Source organism: Eumetopias jubatus, unplaced genomic scaffold, assembly GCF_037043125.1.
Source record: "Eumetopias jubatus isolate StellerSeaLion01/CBP00866 unplaced genomic scaffold, mEumJub1_p1.0 scaffold_10, whole genome shotgun sequence".
Taxonomy (NCBI): domain Eukaryota; kingdom Metazoa; phylum Chordata; class Mammalia; order Carnivora; family Otariidae; genus Eumetopias; species Eumetopias jubatus.
In genome coordinates, this window is record NW_028274816.1 from 42,870,431 (window position 1) to 42,890,077 (window position 19,647).

The following is a 19,647-nucleotide window of genomic DNA, read 5'->3' on the forward strand; positions in this document are numbered from 1 at the left end:
TGAGGTTTAGAAGTTAGAAATGTCTTCTTGAAGAATGATCCTTTTTTCCTCTTTGATATTACTCTTACTCAGAATTTCAAAACATTTTATAAGTAACGTGGTCTCTAAGCCACCCTGAGAAAAGAAAACTGAATTTTAGGGTTTTTTTTTCTTAAAGTCTATTTCTTTTTTTAAAAGATCCAAACTGGTTGCATAACCTCCTGGAAACAAAGTAACTGATGGATTGATTTTTGCACTTTTAGCCCAATTGTTCTGACTGTTGATGAGAGGCCATTATGGCACATACAGGATTTAGCACCCCAATTCTACCTTGTCCAGTCCCCAGAGCTGGTCCCCAGAAGGAACACTTTGTTCCCAGAAAGCCCAAGCCAAAGGTTTGATCATTACAAATCATCCCAACTGCAGGCCATTAACCCTGCATGCACAGGGCTCTTTACTCCTTTAAGGGGTGATTTAATGCTCATCATCTCACATGACCCTGGGAAACTGGAGGATAGACCCACTCCACAGATGGGCTGACCTTCATCCAGGTGAGATGAGGTACCAAGGTTGCTGGAAAATGTGGAAATCAAACTTGATTCTAAACTCTAGCATGAAGACCGTTCCACCATACCACTGGGCCCCAGATGGTTGGTTTCTCTTGCATTAGTAAAATTATTAGATCAAGCCATCTGAAATGCCATTTTTATTGGTCAAAATGATCAAATTGTAGCAAACTTGCCATTTTCATAGGTCAAAGATGTCAAATCTGAATGTTATCAATTTCACATGGTTCAACCTAATACAAAACCATTTGGGAACCTGATTCTAGTGAGCAAGAATATCAGAAAAACCATTATTACTACCATCTCAAATAGGAAGACTATTTTAATAAAAAAGATGGGAAGGTGACTATATCACAGTGTGAGACATTGTGCTTTGTGAAGCACTTGCTTTGCTCTCTGTATTATGTTCACCAGACCTGCTTTGGGAGCCAGGGAACCATGTCAGTCTGGAGTCCCCATCTGACAAAGAAATGCCAGGGAAGCCCATCCTGGGGCCACTGCCACAGAAATCCTGTGCTCCAAGTGTAGAGCTCTGCTTTGATGGTCCCTCCTCTGTTGCACTGCCTCCCCACCTATACACTGACCCAGGAGAGGGAAGGGTGGAAGGTATGAGGCTGTTGTCACTGGGTCCCCAGGAAACAGCTTGGCAAAGCATCCAAGGGGCTGCACAAGTTGCAAGGATGTGATCTGCCTGCAAAGCCACCCCCACTGCCTGGCAGAGATGAGCAAAGTGGATACCACAAGGGAGAGACTCCTCTGATGCATCTCAAGGCAGAAAGCTACAGGCTGAACAGACGTGATGACTCATAAAACCCACAACTGTTTTGAGACCAATTCTTTTTTATGTAAAAAAGAAGAAAAGAAAAAAAATATGTCTGTTTATTCTTTCTCTGCACTGAGCTTAATATTTAAATAAAGCATTTTTATGAACGGGCCCCACAAATCATCATCTTTGCTGCATTAGTTCTAATTGCATTATTGCTTAATTGCAAAGCAATAGAGTGTGTAATTTGGGAGCTGTAATGCCTGGGGGGGGCAGGGATGATTTAAAATTTTCATGCAAATCCCAGAGTTCAGAAAACTGAGCTGAGAACAGCAGCAAGGGTACAACTTCCCTCTCCAGCTGGCTTCTTGGATATCTCAACTCTCCATGTCAGGGAGGCAGCAGAGAAAAAAAAACTCTCAAAGGCGCCCCATGCTACCCTGGCAGTAAAACCTCATGAAGAGATGTGAAGTTCAGGAATGGTATGTCATCCAGCAGTTACTGTATGCCTGTCGCCAAGTCACATGAGCACCAGGGACACTCAGATGAATATGGTTCGTTTCTGACTGCAGGAGAGCTGGTCTAATGAAGGGAAGCAGACATGTAAACAGAGCTCATTGATGGAGACACATGGAAGAGGTTTCTTAAAAAAAAAAAAAAAGGAAGTCTAGACTCAAGTCTCTAAAACACAAAGTTAGATTTTAAAAAAGGAGCAGTGAGACTAGTTAGATGCTTACTGGCACTTGCTTCTTTTGGGTGCAACTGATCTGTTGAAAAAGTGCTCCTAAAGAAGCCAGTAAGGGAGTAGCGGGGAAGCAGCACAGAGAAGGGAGAGGGCAAGCAAGGGTGTGATTCTCAGTGAAGTCCCAGATTCAGCCTGATCCCTTGGGAAGCTCTGAAGTATAAGTTACACCTCAACGTTTGACCTACCTCAAGGCAAAGATGCTGGTCTTTTCTTCCCCCAGAACAGGCAATCATGTTTATGGGATGCTCCAAGTGAGAAAATATTCTCTACCTAGAAAGGAGGAGGCTCTGGTGTTCAAAAACATCCCACAGAATGTTTCAGGTATGGTCTGTTAGCCAAAAGCACACAGATGCTTGGGGGAGAGGTGCATGTGGTGGATGAAAGCAACCCAAGAGGATCAGGGTTGGCCAACACCCAGTCTGTAACCCAGAAGGAATCAACTCTGACAATAAGATATGGGTGGATGATTTGCCAAACCATGCCTGGACATAAAACCCCAAGCACAACTGACCACTTGCCTGCTCCCTTTCCAGTTAGTGCAAGTCCTCCAACTTTGTTCTTCCTTTCCAAATTATTTTAGCTACCTAGGACCTTTGCACTTACATATAAATTTTTTAATTAGCATGTGAGTTTCTACAAAAAACGTCTAGGATTTTTATTGAGATTATGTTAAATCTATAAGTCAAGTTGAAGAGAACTTACACCTTAACAATATTGAATCTTCTGATCCATGAACACGATATGTCTCCACGTTTATGTGAGTCTAATTTCTCTCAGCAGTGTCTTATAGGTTTAAATCTACAGGACTTGCACAACTTTTGCCAAACTTATCTGTAGGTAGTAAAAACTTTTGATGCTATCATAAATTGCATTATTTTGAATATAAATTTCTCATTATTGCTAGAATAAGGAAATGTAATGTGCTGGCTCATATTGATCTTTTTCTTGCAAACTTACTAAACTCACTATTAAGTTCCATAGCTGTTTTTATTTTTGTAGATTCCTTATAATTTTCTACATAGATAGATGCTGTCAGCAAAGTAATATGGCTAAGCTTCTTCCTTTACTAATTGTATGCTGGCTTTCTTTTTTTCATGCCTACTTGCACCAACTACCACCTCCAGCATAGAAGTGAATAGAAGTGGTAGGAATGTACATACCTGTCTTGCTATTAATCTTATGGAATAGTATTTTCTCTTTCACCATTAAGTATGATGTTAGCAGGTTTTTCACAGAAGTTCTTTATTGGATTGACAAAATTGTGTTTTTTTTTATTATTATGTTATGTTAATCACCATACATTACATCATTAGTTTTTGATGTAGTGTTCCATGATTCACTGTTTGCGTATAACACCCAGTGCTCCATGCAGAATGTGCCCTCTTTAACCCATCACCAGGCTAACCCATCCTCCCACCCCCTCCCCTCTAGAACTCTCAGTTCGTTTTCAGAGTCCATCATCTCTCATGGTTCATCTCCCCCTCCGATTACCCCCCCTTCATTTTTCCCCTCCTGCTATTTTCCTTTTTTTTTAACATATAATGTATTATTTGTTTCAGAGGTACAGATCTATGATTCAACAGTCTTGCACAATTCACAGCGCTCACCATAGCACATACCCTCCCCAATGTCTATCAGCCAGCCACCCCATCCCTTCCAACACCCACCACTCCAGCAACCCTCTGTTTGTTTCCTGAGATTAAGAATTCCTCATATCAGTGAGGTCATATGATACATGTCTTTCTCTGATTGACTTATTTCACTCAGCATAACACTCTCCAGTTCTATTAATGTCATTGCAAATGGCAAGATTTCATTCCTTTTGATGGCTGCATAATATTCCATTGTGTATATATACCACTTCTTCTTTATCCATTCATCTGTCGATGGACATCTTGGCTCTTTCCACAGTTTGGCGATTGTGGACATTGCTGCTATAAACAAAGGCGTGCACGTGCCCATTCACATCCCTACATTTGTATCTTTGGGGTAAATGCCCAGTAGTGCAATTGCTGGATTGTATGGTAGTTCTATTTTCAACTGTTTGAGGAACCTCCATACTGTTTTCCAGAGTGATTGTACCAGCTTGCATTCCCACCAACAGAGTAGGAGGGTTCCCCTTTCTCCGCATCCCCCCAACGTCTGTCGTTTCCTGACTTGTTAATTTTAGCCATTCTGACTGCTGTGAGGTGGTATCTCATGGAGGTTTTGATTTGAATTTCCCTGATGCTGAGCGATGCTGAGCACCTTTTCGTGTCTCTGTTGGCCATTTGGATGTCTTCTTTGGAAAAATGTCTGTTCATGTCTTCTGCCCATTTCTTGATTGGATTATTTGTTCTTTGGGTGTTGAGTTTGATAAGTTCTTTATAGATTTTGGATACTAGTCCTTTATCTGATATGTCATTTGCAAATATTTTCTCCCATTCTGTCGGTTGTCTTTTGGTTTTGTGGACTGTTTCTTTTGCTGTGCAAAAGCTTTTTATCTTGATGAAATCCCAATAGTTCATTTTTGCCCTTGCTTCCCTTGCCTTTGGCCATGTTTCTAGGAAGAAGTTGCTGCGGCTGAGGTCAAAGAGGTTGCTGCCTGTGTTCTCCTTTAGGATTTTGATGGACTCCTGTCTCACATTTAGGTCTTTCAACCATTTTGAGTCTCTTTTTGTGTGTGGTGCAAGAAAATGGTCCAGTTTCATTCTTCTGCATGTGGCTGTCCAATTTTCCCAACACCATTTGTTGAAGAGACTGTCTTTTTTCCACTGGACAGTCTTTCCTGTTTTGTCCAAAATTAGTTGGCCATAGAGTGGAGGGTCCATTTCTGGGCTCTCGATTCTGTTCCATGGATCTATGTGTCTGTTTTTGTGCCAGTACCATACTGTCTTGATGATGACAGCTTTGTAATAGAGCTTGAAGTCTGGAAGTGTGATGCCGCCAGCTTTGCTTCTCTTTTTCAACATTCCTCTGGCTTTTCAGGGTCTTTTCTGTTTCCATACAAATTTTAGGATTATTTGTTCCATTTCTTTGAAAAAAGTGGATGGTATTTTAAGAAGATGTTGTATATATACACAATGGAATATTATGCAGCCATCAAAAGGAATGAGATCTTGCCATTTACAACGACATGGATGGAACTGGAGGGTGTTATGCTGAGTGAAATAAGTCAATCAGAGAAAGACATGTATCCCATGACCTCACTGATATGAGGAATTCTTAATCTCAGGAAAGAAGCTGAGTGTTACTGGAGTGGTTGGGGGTGGGAGGGATGGGGTGGCTGGGGGATAGACATTGGGGAGGGTATGTGCTACGGTGAGCGCTGTGAATTGTGCAAGACTGTTGAATCACAGTTCTGTACTTCTGAAACAAATAACGCAACATATTTTAAGAAAAAAGAAAAAGAAGAAGATAACAGGAGAGGAAGAAAAGGGGAGTATGTCAGAGGGGGAGACAAACCATGAGAGATGATGGACTCTGAAAAACAAACGGAGGGTTCTAGAGGGGAGGGGGGTAGGGGGATGGGTTAGCCTGGTGATGGGTATTGAGGAGGGCACGTTCTGCATGGAGCACTGGGTGTTATGAACAAACAATGAATCATGGAACACTGCACCAAAAACTAATGATGTAATATATGGTGATTAACATAACAATAAAAAATTAAAAAAAAAATAAATTTAATAGGCAAAAAAAAAAAGTGGATGGTATTTTGATGGGGATTGCATTGAATGTGTAGATTGCTCTAGGTAGCATTGACATCTTCACAGTGTTTGTTCTTCCAATCCATGAGCATGGAATGTTTTTCCATTTCTTTGTGTCTTCCTCAATTTCTTTCATGAGTATTTTATAGGTTTCTGAGGACAGATTCTTTGCCTCTTTGGTTAGATTTATTCCTAGGTATCCTTTGGTTTTGGGTGCAATTGTAAATGGGATCAACTCCTTAATTTCTTTCTTCTGTCTTGTTGTTGGTGTATAGGAATGCCACTGATTTCTGTGCATTGATTTTATATCCTGCCACTTTACTGAATTCCTGTCTGAGTTCTAGCAATTTTGGTGTGGAGTCTTTTGGGTTTTCCACATAAAGTATCATATCATCTGCAAAGAGTGAGAGTTTGACTTCTTCTTTGCCAATTCGGATGCCTTTTATTTCTTTTTGTCATCTGATTGCTGTGGCTAGTATTTCTAATACTATGTTGAATAGCAGTGGTGATAGTGGACATCCCTGCCACATTCCTGACCTTAGGGGGAAAGCTCTCGGTTGTTCCCCACTGAGAATGATATTCGCTGTGGGTTTTTCATAGATGGAATGTATGATATTGTCATATGTACCCTCTATCCCTATACTCTGAAGAGTTTTGATCAAGAAAGGATGCTGTACTTTGTCAAATGCTTGTTCTGCATCTATTGAGAGGATCATATAGTTCTTGTTCTTTCTTTTGTTAATGTATTGTATCACATTGTTTGATTTGCAGATGTTGAACCAACCTTGCAGCCCATGAATAAATCCCACTTGGTCGTGGTGAATAATACTTTTAATGTACTGTTGGATTCTATTGGCTAGTATTTTGGTGAGAATTTTTGCATCCCTGTTCATCAAGGATATTGGTCTGTAATTCTCCTTTTTCATGGGGTCTTTGTCTGGTTTGGGGATCAAGGTAATGCTGGCCTCATAAAACAAGTTTGGAAGCTTTCCTTCCATTTCTATTTTTTGGAACAGTTTCAGGAGAATAGGTATTAATTCTTCTTCAAATGTTTGGTAGAATTCCCCTGGGAAGCCATCTGGCCCTGGGCTTTTGTTTGTTGGGAGATTTTTGATGACTGCTTCAATTTCCTTAGTGGTTATAGGTCTGTTCAGGTTTTCTATTTCTTCCTGGTTCAGTTTTGGTAGTTGATACATCTCTAAGAATGCACCCATTTCTTCCAGGTTATCTACTTTGCTGGCATAGAGTTGCTCATAATATGTTCTTATAATTGTTTGTATTTCTTTGGTGTTGGTTGTGATCTCTCCTCTTTCATTCATGATTTTGTTGATTTGGGTCATTTCTCTTTTCTTTTTGATCAGTCTGGCCAGGGGTTTATCAATCTTGTTAATTCTTTCAAAGAACCAGCTCCTAGTTTCGTTGATCTGTTCTACTGTTCTTTTGGTTTCTAGTTCATTGTTTTCTGCTCTGATCTTTATGATTTCTCTTCTCCTGCTGGGTTTAGGCTTTATTTGCTGTTTTTTCTCCAGCTCCTTTAGGTGTAGGGTTAGGTTGTGTATTTGAGACCATTCTCGTTTCTTGAGGAAGGCTTGTATTGCTATACACTTTCCTCTTAGGACCGCCTTTGCTGTATCCCAAAGATTTTGAATAGTTGTGTTTTCATTTTCATTGGTTTCCATGAATTTTTTAAATTCTTCTTTAATTTCCTGGTTTACCCATTCATTCTTTAGTAGGATGCTCTTTAGCCTCCATGTATTTGAGTTCTTTCTGACTTTCCTCTTGTGATTGAGTTCTAGTTTCAAAGCACTGTGGTCTGAAAATATGCAGGGAATGATCCCAATCTTTTGGTACCAGTTGAGACCTGATTTGTGACCCAGGATGTGATGTATTCTGGAGAATGTTCCATGGGCACTAGAGAAGAATGTGTATTCTGTTGCTTTGGGATGGAGTGTTCTGAATATGTCTGTGAAGTCCATCTGGTCCAGTGTGTCATTTAAAGTCTTTATTTCCTTGTTGATCTTTTGCTTAGATGATCTATCCACTTCAGTCAGGGGGGTGTTAAAGTCCCCCACTATTATTGTATTGTTGTTGATGTGTTTCTTTGTTTTTGTTATTAATTGCCTTATATAATTGGCTGCTCCCCTGTTAGGGGTATAGATATTTACAATTGTTAGATCTTCTTATTGGATAGACCCTTTCAGTAGGATATAGTGTCCTTCCTCATCTCTTATTACAGTCTTTGGTTTAAAATCTAATTTGTCTGATATAAGGATTGCCACCCCAGCTTTCTTTTGGTGTCCATTAGCATGGTAAATGGTTTTCCACCCCCTCACTTTCAATCTGGGGATATCTTTGCGTCTAAAATGAGTCTCTTGCAGACAGCATATCAATGGGTCTTGTTTTTTTAGCCAATCTGATAGTCTGTGTCTTTTGATTGGGGCATTGAGCCTATTTACATTCAAGGTGACTATTGAAAGATAGGAATTTAGTGCCATTGTATTGCCTGTAAGGTGACTGTTACTGTATATTATCTCTGTTCCTTTCTGGTCTATGTTGCTTTTAGGCTCTCTCTTTGCTTAGAGGACCCCTTTCAGTATTTCTTGTAGGGCTGGTTTCGTATTTGCAAATTCTTTTAGTTTTTGTTCGTCCTGGAAGCTTTTTATCTCTTCTTCTATTTTCAATGACAGCCTACCTGGACATAGTATTCTTGGCTGCATATTTTTCTCATTTAGTGCTCTGAAGATATCATGCCAGTCCTTTCTGGCCTGCCAGGTCTCTGTGGATATGTCTGTTGCCAATCGAAAGTTTCTACCATTGTAGGTACATATCTCTTCTCCCGAGCTGCTTTCAGGATTTTCTCTTGGTCTTTGAGACTCGTAAGTTTTACTAGTAGATGTTGGGGTGTTTTACAATTGTTATATCTTCTTGTTGGATAGACCCTTTAAGTAGGATATAGTGTCCTTCCTCATCTCTTATTATAGTCTTTGGTTTAAAATCTAATTTGTCTGATATAAGGATTGCCACCCCAGCCTTCTTTTGGTGTCCATTAGCATGGTAAATGGCTTTCCATCCCCTCACCTATTTTTATTGAGAGGGGTTCTCTGTGCCTCCTGGATTTTGATGCCTCTTTCCTTTCCCAAACTAGGGAAGCTCTCTGCTATAATTTGCTCCAATATACCTTCTGCCCCTCTCTCTCTTTCTTCTTCTTCTGGGATCCCAATTATTCTAATGTTGTTTCATCTTATCGTATCACTTATCTCTCGAATTCTGCCCTTGTGATCCAGTTGTTGTTTATCTCTCTTTTTCTCAGCTTCTTTATTTTCCATCATTTGGTCTTCTATATCACGAATTCTCTCTTCTGCCTTATTTATCCTAGCAGTGAGAGCCTCCATTTTTTATCGCACCTCATTAATAGCCTTTTTAATTTTGACTTGGTTAGATTTTAGTTCTTTTATTTCTCCAGAAAGCGTTTTTCTAATAACTTCCATGCTTTTTTCAAGCCCAGCTAGTATCTTTAAAATCATCATTCTGAACTCTAGTTCCGACATCTTACTAATGTCCATATTGATTCGGTCCCTGGCCAGTCGGTACTGCCTCTTGTTCTTTTTTTTGAGGTGATCTTTTCTGTCTTGTCATTTTGTCCAGAGGACAATAGATGAATGAGAGAACAAAATGCCAACAGGGTAATGACATCCCCAGAAAATATCCACTAAACAAATCAGAAAAGTCACCATGTATTTTTTACCATGTTTACTATTTTTTTTTGCCAATTTTTTACCATGTTTGGATGTAGGATTTTTGTCACATTATTTTCTGTACTTATTGAGATGATCATATGATTTTCCTTTATAGTCTGTTAAAAATGACTACACTAATCTCAGACCTCTGGTCTTCTGTGAAAAACCTAAAAAATGACTACACTGATTTATTTTCAAATGTTAAACTGTGCTTATGTTCCTAGAATAAGGATTGTGATGTATTCTTTATGTTTTGTTGGATCCAATTTGCGAAAATCTTGTTAAGAATGTTTGCATCTATGTTCATGAGAAATCTTAATTTGCAGTCCTCTTTTCTTGTAATGTCTTTTCTGATTTTAAAATTACAGGTAATGCTGGCCTCATAGAATAAATTAGGACCTCTTCCCTCATCTTCAAGTTTCTAGAAGAGTTTGGATTGAATTGACTTTTTTTTCTTTAAATGATTGGTAGAATTCTATACTAAAACCACCAGGGCATGGAGTTTGGCTTTGTTTTGTTTTCTTTTTTTATGGGAAGTTTGTTGTTGTTTGTTGTGTTTTATTTCAGTAGGCTCCACACTCAACTAATGACCCCAGGATCAAGAGTCACACGCTCTACTGACTGAACCATCTAGGTTCCCCTGTGGGAAGGTTTTAACTATACATTTAATTTCTTTAATAGATATTGGGCTATTTGGGTTATCTACTTTTTTCATGAGTAAGCTTTAATAATTTGTGTCTTTCAAGAAATCTGTCCATTTTATCTAAATTATGGAGTAATGATTATTTTTCCTGATGCCCTGTGTATTACAAGATTTTTCCACTTTTGCTATTGGGAACATGATTATTCCAGCCCTATATGAGTTCAGAGGTTTTTCTACCCTCTTCTTTCCAGTGGTTCTTTCAGTTGCCTCAAATAGTTTCCTCACGTGCATGCACTGACTGGTACTGAGCTGAAAACTTGAATGGAACTTGAAGAATCCAGAGTGTGTTCTCTCTCTCTCTCTCTCTAACCTCCTTTCCTATCTATCTCTCTTCACCCCTTTCTGGTAGTCTGCCACTTTGGCCTCCCTGAATCCTCCACTCAGTCTCCTCATCTTGAGGAAACTAGTGGGCTTTGTGTGGACTTCCCTCTCCCTGGAAAGTCACTTACCTCATGGGAGAGGTTTGGACCAGAGATAAATATTTGGGAGCAAGTACATAGAACTAATAAATAAATCATAAGTGCAACTGGAGGGATCTTGTAGTGGAGGAAGGGCACTATCTTAAATATAAAACCCACAGGGGCAGGGTATGCACAAGAGAGACTATGATGTAGAAGAAAGACATAAGTAGAAAGGTCATCAGAGACGAGGTTGTGGAACCCAGGGCTTGTAGAGTTTCAAGAAACTGAAGGGCTCCAGGTGTCCTTGCCCCAGAGGCTGTGGGCATCAATGCCACCCGTGCCATGAGTACATCCTGTGCTGTGACTTTGCATATGCTTGTTTCACTGGCTTTGCCAATATGGAAAACTGGTCCCCTTTACCAGAGAATACTGAAGTAGGGGTGAGTGAATGAGATGGGCAGAAGTAGTACAGGCCATACTATCAAGAAGCTTGGTTGAAAAGGGAAGGAGATTAGTAGCTAGGGGAAGGCAGGACCAAGGTGTTGGGAGTGGAAGGGACACTTTCTGCTCAGTATCCAATCTGTAATCTGTGCATAGTCTGAGGAAGAAAAAGCAATGGACAGGTAGAGCCTGAGATATGGAAGAAGGAGGATAATTGATGGAGCAAGATCCCAGGAGATGGGAAGTGGGAAGGGTTGTCCCTTGCCAAGAGGGAAGAATGAGTGCTAAAGCAGGAAAATAGTAGGTTAGAGAGAGAGGAATTCTGCAATCCATGTACTGTTCTCCCAGTTTACAAGAGAGGTTGACAACACCTGGGCAGGTCACATGTCAGCCTATGAAAGACTGAAAACAAGCCTCAGATTTGTTTCTAGCAGCCAAAGATTGCAACTCTGAGACCTATCCCCTGCAGCAATAGCAGTAAGTCCCATCAATGCACTGAGATAGTGGACATCATAACATGGTGCTCAAGGCCACAGTTTAGGACAGCCTTGGGTCACCCAAATGGTGTGACATAGACAAGACATTAAAGAAATCCATTCCCCATAGTATCTGTCCTGAAGCATTAAGTTCCATATAGGAGAGGTACAACCACCTTATTTCTACAATGCAGAAGTATATCATATTGATAGAACATGGCAATCCAAACTGGTTGAAGCCAAAAGAGAATTTATGGAGCTGGATTTGGCTGCATCTCAGTCCAGAGCACTCCCAGGTTACCTGATGCACAGGCAGCTGCATGTGGTAAGCTAATGGCAGCAAGTTCACCAGCTGAACAAAAGTTCTGGAGTTGACTCCTGGTTCTAATTGACCTCACCTGAATCATATGCTCATTTGGAACCAATCGCCAGGGCCAGAGGGACTCAATGTGCTGACTGGGTGAACCAGGATGGCCTCACCTTCACTGAATGCACATGGGCTAAAAATGAAGAACAGTCACCTTATTCCTGGGGGGTGGGTGGGGAGGAATGCATGCCAGGAGGCACAAACAACAAATGTTCCCTACAAGAATCACTCTAAGGCATCAGCTCTGGGGGGCACGGCTCCAGGAATGGAAAATGAACACAACAAGCCATGGCCTACATGTGCATCTTGATGGAATGTAGTTCTACATAATATGTGTGAGAAGGAGAGAGACAGTAAGCCACAAGCTTGGAAAATGAAAATGTCATTCTAGAAGTACTGCATCTTTCAGATGGTGCAACATGTATGCTTTAGAAAAGTGTTCATTAGCTTCTTCTTGACTTTTGAGCATGCTGCCCCTTCAGTTTCGCCTCAAATGAACCCATAACTCCATCTCAAGAATTTGACTTGAACTAATTCCTTTATTAAATAAACTTCATTTGGGGGCTGACTGCCTTGGGTCATGGAAGAAAACACATCTTACTTTTGCTGAGACCAATCTAGGTCAGCAGTGCAAAAGCTTCTTTTTTGAGAGAGGTGAACAACCATCCCTTGGATGAAGGGCTGAGGAAGATTTGTACTGAAGGTGCAAAGTGAAGAAAAGAGAGCAATTGCATAGGAGCCAGTTCAGAGGGTGAGCAGAGTGCACAGCCACCTGCTGCTTCTCTCACTGCCCAGCCAGGAAAATTCTTTGAAACAGAGACATCTCTGTGATCACAAGCAGGCATAAGCAATATCTCCGGAGCAGACTCAGAGTTACCACTGCTGCCTGCAGCCTGAGGCGGAGGTTCCAGTAGTCCCCACAGAAGCTGTCAGTTTGGTCAGGAGTGAGAACAGACACAGGGACACTTGGGACCTTTGTTCTCCACTCCTGGGTCCCTTTTCTAGCAGGAGACAACCCTGGTAGCCAGCCTCCAAAATGCTCCCCCATGATCCCTGTCTTCTGGTATTGTCTCTCCCACATTGAAGAGGACTGGCCTGTGCAACCAACAGCATATTGCAGACATGATGATGTCTCTGAAGGGTAGATCATAAAAGATACTATGGCTTCTCATTTGCTTTCTCACTGATTCTGGGAGAAGCTAGCTGATATTTTGTGAAGATATTCAAACAAACAGCCCAGTGGAAAGACACACGTAGGAAGGAACCAAGGTCCTCTGACTATAACCAGGTGGACAAGCCATTCTTGGGAGTAGACCCTCGGGCCCAAGTCAGTCCTTCAGTTGACTGAAGCTGTGGCTGGTGTCTGGGCTACAAGATGAGGAACCCAGAGCCAGAACTCCTCAGTTAACCCACTCCCAAATTCCTGACCCACAGAAACTGAGATAATAAATATTCTCTTAAGACAGTCAGTTTTGGGGTCATCTATTATGCAGTAAGATAAATAATATAGCTCCACTTCCAGATGCAGGCAAACAAGTCTTGTCTCCTGGTTATCTGTCTAATATTTGCAGGACTTGCTCTCACTCAGTGCCATGATCCCATCCTGCTGGATAGAAACTTCCAGAGGTCAGGGACCAGGTTGTCATTAATGCCCACTTCCTACGCTCCTAATTTCCCCATATATTATAAATGCTCAATAAACATTTGCCAGATTAACTTGAATTTCTGTCTTCTGTAGGGGAGAAAACTTGTGAACACAGAAGCATTTCCTTCTCCCAGGAATTACCTTCCATAATTCAAAATGAGAAAATGCAGCTTTTTAATTAACAGAAAACATCTAAACCCAGATCTCAACAAATTTGGTACATTGTAGGGGCTGCTTCTCACAGAGATTATAGCTACTTGCAAAAGAGTCCACAGGTCAATACAATTTTAGAGAATTGTGTCCAGCAGGAAACCCCAATGTCTGAGAAAGACCTCACTACAGCACAGATCAGCAGCACATGTCTGCTTGGCCAGTACTGTCCCTGCCGAGTCACAGCTTCAAACAGCCCACCCATCAGAGAGGACTTAACATGTATTCAATACCTGCTTGCCACTCTGCCAAGGTGCCCAACACAGAGCCCTGTCTTTGCGGCGTTTGCAGTTGGCTAGAGCAGGAAAGATTCCCATGGAAAGATGAGCCACACTCACATCTGAATTCGCCTAGGATCCATTAGAGTGGCAATGATGGTAGATGGCCTTGGGAAACCAAGATGGGGCTCTTCACTCTGGAAAAGTTGCCACACCCTGTACTCCTTGTCAAAGAATTCATGGTCTTCCATAGAAAGCTTGCCAGGGAGGGTCTTCTAACTCAGTGCAGAGACAGTGCACTCATGCTGAGCCCTAAAGGATGAGCAGAAAGCATCTGGGAAGGAAGAAAGCATCACAAACAAGCAGCCTTATGAAGCAGGGAGACAAGCAGTTTGTTATGACTGAGCATGAAGTGTGAGGCAGGGGTAAAGACAGATAAGGTGGGACATGGGTTACGGAAATGTTGGGAGACAGTTCTTCATGGGTCTGTCACATTTCTGCATATCTTCTGAGCAGAGGCACTGGTGGCCTTTGTTCTGGACTATCTTTTCAAAGATGTTTGTACAGTGAACAACCTTGAAAGACTTGCTCTCCTTCTGGAGGGAAGGACAGGTATGCTGACTTCCCATTACAAAAATTCAGAGGTCCTAAACATTCTTCTCCTGTCACACAACCCACTGGGTTGAACCAGTACCGGAAAATGCTGATTATGGGCTGCTGTTACTGCTGTGAGAATGGAGTCCTTGGCCTCTGACCCAGGACTCTGGTGGGTTCTACCAGCATCCATGAAACTGTCAGACCAACTTGTGAACTGGCAAATGGGGTATACCTCCTGACAGAGGCCCCCTGAATTCCAGATTTTTATCCTGCTCATTCTTGAGCAGCAAAACTCCATATGTCCATATGTCCTTAACCATAAAAGAGTGCTACTGGGAGGATTTCTGATATAAGGTCATTAATTGTTTTGTATTTTTTTCAAGATAGACAGAAATCTCTGAAGGACAAAGTTAAAATCCTTTGATCTTTTTTTTTTTCTTAGCAGGAGTTAAGAGTCTACAGGGTAGAAGGGGGAGGACACCTGGAGTGTCTCACCAAAATTAGTAAAGTTCATGAGACTGAGAGTCCACTGAAGTCTCCAGGACCATTGCCTGGAGGGGTTAACCAAACTTGTCCACCACCTGTAACAAATAACCTACTGATGCAGATCATCAGGCCCCTCTACAGACACAGCAGTCTGAACCCCCTTGGGCATTGTCTTAGCCTGCACAGGCTGCCATAACAACAAATTCCACAGACTGGGTGACTTACACAACAAAATCCCACAGACTGGGTGACTTACACAATTTATCTTCTCACTGTTAGGAGGCTGAAAGTCCAAGTTCAGGGGGCCAGCATTGAGGTTTCTGGTAAGAGCCCACCTCCTGGCTTGAAGATGGCCACCTTTGCACTGTGTCATCACATGGTAGAAAGAGAGGGAGCAAGCTCTCTGGTGTCTCTTCTTATAAGGCACTAATCCCATCATGAGAGCCCCATGCTTACAACTTCACACAAACTTGATTACTTCCCAAAAATGCCATTTCTAAATACCATGACATTGGGGATTATAGCTTCAACATATGTATCTTGGGTGGGGGAGACACAATTTAGCTCATAGCAGACAGTCTGGGGTCTTGACCTCCAAAAGCTCCCAGTACACACCACACCTACTAATTTATCATACAACACTCATGGACCACAGAAGTCCTCAAGCCAAGAGAACCTTGAACACCAACTAGTTCAACCTCTTGCCACTGAGTGAGGAATAGCAACATTATCTAGAGTAGGTGGCTGGTTATTCCATTTTTAAAACCTCAAGAAAGCAGGTACCCTCCTTATTCCTCTTAACAACCCAGTGTACCCTGATGGTCAAATTGGCCAAATCATCTGACTACATTCTCTTTGGATTTCATTTAATCCTAATTTCTTGACCTTTTGTTTCCTCTAAAATGGCACTTGGTTATTCTAACAATAATTTGTGCTGAAAACCACCTGAATTGCTTTAAAGTCAAATGGGCAGTTGGAAAAAGGAAATTGTCAAGGTGCCCCAAGCCCAAGAGTCATAAAACATCCTGCCATTACAATTCAACATCAGGCAAGGGCTATAAAGAGGTTACAGGTAAAGAGATGTCACCAGTAAGGAATTTCTCCTGCTCAGTGCCTGAGAATCCAGACTAGACTAGATTCTATGACTCAGTTAGACCTTCCACCTGTGGTGGCTCCTCCTCTTCTGCAACACCTCATCCGTCACAGGCCAATGCAGTGATTCTGCAGCAGAGGTCTGACACTCCAGATTCCCAGAACCCAGAAGCCAGTGCTTCTCTGATCCACTTCCTGGCTAGCTGTCCAAAAACTCTGCACCTTCTCTCACACCATATGCATTTCTCATGAAGGTGACAATTACTCACGCCCACCTTCAGAAGACCAAAACACACACACAAAAGTCATTTAAAAAAAGGCAATGTGTTATACTCTGACCCTAGAAACCTTCACTGGTAGATGATTTCTGGCTTTCTCTGCAATTGACACAGTCAATTGTCATCTCTCAACATAAAGTTTTCCCCCGGTGATGACAAGATATGGGGTTTAGGAAAGAAAATGTATGCTGGAGGGGAAGGAGGGGGAGGCTCGTATCTGCAGTACAAGGAGCAGGAGCTGCTCCCAGCTCTGTCATTTTTCCTTCTCAGAAGGATACTTAGGGAGCATCAAATGGTATTCATGTTAGAGTACTGGAACAGCTTTAAACCTCCATCTATCAGGTGCAATTTCCCATTTTATTATATGTTAGTAAAAATCAAATTTCCTTGGCACCTTTTGAAGGTGTGGCTGTCCCGTGTCTCATCCAGTAACACATTGCATAGCTTTATCCCTTCTAATTAGTGCCTGATGCAGGAATTGATGTACTAAAAATTAACTTCATTGATCTTCATCTGAGAATATGGTTAACAAGGCATAATTTTTTTTCTAATCAATGCTACTAATCAATTACTTAATGAAAGAAAAATAAAGCAAGGTCCTCCTTGGCATCAGAATGAATTTATATACCTCCAATGCAGCACGCCCAAACCTCAGGACTGGTTCTCTGTTCAGGACTCTGCATTAATAACAGATAACTTTCATGCACAATGAGAAATTTGTGCTCTGTACTTTCAAGGACAGCATGTGTGTCTCCAAGAGGGAAGGGAAATCACCTCCTAAAGCAATCAGCCTCGGGGCAAACAGAACTTAGTGCCCAGCATAGCTAGGTGAAGAAAAGTGGCCCACTTTATAGAAGAGGCAGGCACAGGAGGGCTCCCCACACCTGCCTTTCTAGAGGTCTTTACATACAGTTTTATCAAGATCCTCAGTGGAAGGAAGGCCAGGAAATAATAAAGAAGGAAAACATTTTACTTCTCCTCAGTTACAGCCAACCAAGATAGTCAAACTCTCAGGACTGTGCCCACTCAGATGAAATTCTAAGTCCAGGTTTTCATTGTGGAGGCAAAAGTGTGAAATGAGCCAAGTCACTTTTTATCTCCTCCCTTGTTCTCCACCCCCCATCCCCATCCTGACTCCTTAGACCAGACTCAACTGCCAGGTGAGGGGCTAACTTGTCACATGGCAGAGTTTCTTTACTACCCTCAATTAGTGTTTATATTTAAAAGCTATACCTCTGGAAAAAGGAATGCTCCCCCTGAAGGAATGACTCTCCATTGGAATTCCCAGCACCCTGGTTCTTGGAGCAGGAGCATGCCTGTTACTATATGAGTGGGGATGGGGGACAGGGGTATTTTATGGTGCTCCTGGATTCACAATGCTCAGAAAGTAACCTCTTCTGCCTAAGCATGAGGCAACCCCTCTTTGTGCCTCTCAGTGGATTGCCGACATACAGTCATTTGTGCATCCCTCACAGATGCTCTCTACATGTCCGTGGGTCTCCTGCACTGGATTCCCACAGTCAGCCTGAAAAACAAGGGGCAGCACCCCGTTCTACCGCCCTTGCCACCTTCTGCCTCCCTCCCACAAGCACTTGCTCTTCCTTGATAAGGAGGAGGGAAAACTACACTCCAGGGCTTCCTAACCCAGATGTCACAAATAAATGTCACCAGATAGTGTCCAACGTCTAAACACATAAATAAATAAAGCTTAATTGGTAGCAATTTTGCTAAGTAGCTTCAACTCCCTTTGTCTTGATTTCTACCTCCATGAACACAGAAAAGGACACTTGTCACATGAAATTCATGAGCTCATGTATAGACATACATCATTGCCCCATGTTGTATTATTTACTCTGCGGGTAGGAGCGTCTCTCTCCGTGGTAATAACAAGGGCACTGGGCAGAAAATCATTTCATCATAAAAGAAAAAAGGACACTTCCAAGAACAAACAAACCCCAACGAAGTGGAAATTCCCTCACCTTCCTCTAAGCAGCCCCATCCAGGCCCCGCTGCAATCTACCCTCTATCCAGCCAGCGGAACCGCTCCTCGCCTCCTCTCCCTCCACCTCACTGATGCACCATCAATTCCCAAATGTGAACCACAGTCACGCCTCTCCCCAAGGTCTCATTATTCTTTTCTCCTTTTAACCTCTATCTTGTTTAAACCACTTAACTCGGTCACCATCCATTATGACAGGGAAAGTGTTGATCAAATTCAAGTTACATTGTTTGGAGAGAAATAACCCCATCTCCTGGATGGTCGTGGTTTTTAGTACCCAGGGCTGCAATTCTTTGAAGTGGATGGTAAACCGGGTTTTGACAGGCTGGGAGGAAAATAACTCCAAGACTCTGGAGGAGGCTGCCAGCCACCGATTCAATCCTTGTGTTAGGCTGCCATCTCGCGACACACTGGGATATGCAGCTGAGGACCCAAGGCAGCATTTACGTCTAATATTCTAAAACCTTCCCCCCTCCTTCCCAAAATGTAAACCAATAAATAATAAATGCCAATATAACCTGTCTTAACCTAAGTGGCTGATTTAACATTAAAGTCAGTTCTTCTTCAGGCATCAAGGAACCTCATTATATTGGAAAGCAGATTTCACAGCTGACTCAACCTTTGTCAGAAATCTAGTGTGTCCTGTCATTGGCACCTCAGACCACCTGTCCCCTCATGTTCTCCCCACCACACAACCCTGTGTCAGATGAGCTGGGCCCTCTTCTTGGTTATGAGCCACGTGTGGGGGCCTCCCTGGCTGCCATCAGTGCACCAAAAGCAGAGATCAACAGGCCTCCAGGAGTGTGCTAGAGATGGATCTGCCATCGATACCCTCATAGCTCCCAGGTGTCCCCACTGAGTCCAGAGGACTGTGACAAATAGAGGAGCCCCTCCAAGCTCACCAAGAGGGCTGTTGTCCCAGCTAGGCCCTGACTGCTCTGTAGGCCAGCACCAGGGATAAATTGTAGCTCATCCTCCCTATTACTTCACTGACAAACAGGAACAGACCCTCATTAATGAGGTCTTACTTGGCTACTGAGAAGATTAGAAAATGACTCAGAGTCCAGCCCGGACCTGGAGCCATTTTCCAGAGGGCAAGCTCCACATCCCAGCTCTCCAGTTGCCTGAGGCTCTGGGACGTGGCCCTCAGGGCCCAGAGCTCGCAGAGAACCTTTTCCGGGACATGACTCCTCTCCAGTAGGGCAGTAGGGGCTTCAGGAGGGCAGGTAAGAGTCCCCAGGGCACCGTCCTTTTTTTT